Consider the following 2,902-nt stretch of genomic DNA (forward strand, 5'->3'; position numbering starts at 1 on the left):
GCCACGTGGAGTCCCACACCAGCACAGAGATGCTTCCACAAGATTTCCATCCACCGGCCTGTGATCGTCCTGCTTTCGGCATCATTGCACGTGCTGCGTGAGTCTGTAGAAAAATCCATGGACTAGTATCAGACATATGGGCTAATATTGGACTTACCACCTTGATCTGGATTAGGCTGGGATGTTCTCTTGATATACAACTGCTCTTTGAAATAAAGTTCTCTCTCACACACATGAGTGCCCCTGGACTTGTTTCTCTCGTCCACCCGGGCTCGCACAGCAGCCCAGTGAGTCACCACGAGGCTACCAGGGCTCCTTTATACAGCAACAAAGTTTATCTTATTATGTTAATAAAATAATATGTGATTACAGCAAAAAAAATCTGGTATATAGAAACTAGGAAGCCCAGAAAATTAGGAGGAAGGACAATAAAAATTTTTTAAAAGATGATTGACATTTTTCCTAAATTGGTTGAAAACTATGATCCCAAAGATCCAGAAAGTTCCATGAGTCACAAGCAGGAGAGGAATTAAGAAGCTCACGAGGACACACCAGAGTGAATTTGGGAAAAAAGCAATAAAATAAACACTGTCAGGCGCTTGGGAAGAGAAGGCATGTGGCAGTGGGAGCCAGGCGGTGAGCAGAGCTCGTCAGCCTCAGGAGTGCAGTGCAGTGGGTTCCTTCAGGACCAGATCCTGGAGGACATGCTCCCTGAAGGCCCTGGCCCTGGGTGGCCAAGAGATGCTCTGGGGCAGACTCTGCTTCTGCACGAGGTGGGGAAGGAACATGGCCATCGGGGAGGAGGGGCCAAAAAGCTGGTCCTTCTCGTCCTGACAGAGAGGGCAGCGATAGCCTGACTCCTCTTCCAGAATCTGGAGATTCGCGCAGCTGGTCCTGGGGCCACAGCAGAGGTAGAGATTTCCCAAAGGGAGCCTCAGGGCGCCGACACTCCAGGTAGACCAGATCTCTCCAAGGTCGGGGAACAGCCTTCTGTTTTACTCCCTTTCCTGTGTTCCAGGGGTCCTTGCAGACAGGGCCAACCCCACCCCACAAGCAGTTTCTGTGGTCAGAGGAAACTGGATGCCCACGTGAACAAACTGCCAAGTACATTTCAAAATGGCTGGAGAAGAAGAAAATAATATATATATGTATTTGTTTCTGTGTATATATGCAAATGCAACAAGGAAGCAGATAAACAGGGCCTCTCCTTAATCCTTACCTCAGTACAAGAACAGTTTGTCCTAATAATGTGGCAATGCCTGATGCTTTTCCCGACACGATTGCTGCAGACAAAATGAGTGCATAAGGAAACGTGGTGAAGAAAGCTGATGGTGCCTGGCTACTCAAAGATACAGGGTCTGGGGTCTTAAAGGCTTGAAGACAAACAAGCAGCCATGGAGCAGGGAACTCACAGAGCCCACATGGAAGAGGCACACCAGCCAGCGGCATCTTGAGGTGTCAAGGGGAAAAGGTATCAGATTTCAAAAACAAGCAACCAAACCATGTGAAGGGGCGTGGATGTAGTGGAGACCCAAAACCCACCTGTGAGGTAACAGGACAGTCTCTCTCAGAAGGGCCGCACGAAGGGATGATAAATCCAGGCGGCGGCACAGCACTGATGACACACAAACTATCCCTCCTTACTAATATGGTTCTTATTTGTTTTTACCACATCCATCATGTCACACTTGTGTGTGTCCATGTGCATAATTAAGATCTTTTGATCCATGAAGTCAAGTTCGGTTACACTCCAGGAAGAGTGACAGGAATAGTGGAAGGGGTGAGGCGGAGCTGATAGCACTGAGGGCTGCAGGGACCCAGCAACAGAATGGTATGTGAATGGATTTACGGCAAATGGTGTGTGACGTATGTATGTGACGGAAGATACGGCAAATAATAAGAGTTAAGAGTTCGTGGGGCGCAGGGTGAGACAGGGAGGGATAAAGAGGGGCTGATATCAAGGAGTTCAAAAAGAAAGTGTTTTCAAACTGACTGGTAGCAATTGTACAATCTTGCTTGATGTGATTGAACTATGGGATGTTAAGATATCTGTAAAAACTCCCAATAAGATGATAAAAATGGTTTGAAATATTACATTCAAATATGATTTTTATAGGAAGCATCTCTATGGTAACTTCTTTTGACCTTATTTTTGCCTAGAATAATATTTTGCCACCTTTTCCTCATTTCCTATTTGACCTATCTTTTTCATACAAAAATAATTCAGAACATAGAACATGGAGGTACCACTCACGGGAAGTGGCAGGGCTCTTTCGGAAAGTTTTTCCCTTTGGGTATTGTGATGCAGAAATAACACCCCCTGAACTTTTTAAGTAAAGGCGCCCCGGTGGGGGAGCGGTCACCTCCAGGGGAGACCAGCAGCTGCCCACAGGAAGGTGAGGAGGTTTTCAAGCCCCTGCCCGCCCTGCTGGGCTCTGTGAATGGACTGGACTCAAGGTCAGGGAGTTGTGTGGTTTTGACTAAATATGTCCATGCCATAGGAATTTTTTTTAATTCTCATAAATCATTTGGGGGGGGGGCACTTACAGCTCTTATCACAACACAGACATCAATTGTATCAAGCTGTTTTTGTACATAAGTTGCCTTCATCATTTCCAAAATATTTCCTTTCTGTTTGAGCCCTTGGTCTAAGGCCCTCTTTCCCAATTCCACGGACCCTGGATGAATTATAAATCATTATTATTTTCTTATCCTGCACCACCCACTGTCGCCGTCCCCTGGGGAGGGTCAGTCATTGCTGTCAGTCCCCGTTTCTCCCCCTCCTCCCCCTACCCTCATGGTATCGCTGCTTCCACTGCTGTTCCTAAGGGGCTTATCAGGATTTTTTTTTAACGAGGAAAAGAAATTAAGAAGAAACAATCCAGAAGTGTATTCAGAGTAA

This window comes from Tenrec ecaudatus, chromosome 10 (assembly GCF_050624435.1).
Source record: "Tenrec ecaudatus isolate mTenEca1 chromosome 10, mTenEca1.hap1, whole genome shotgun sequence".
In the NCBI taxonomy this organism is placed as follows: Eukaryota; Metazoa; Chordata; class Mammalia; order Afrosoricida; family Tenrecidae; genus Tenrec; species Tenrec ecaudatus.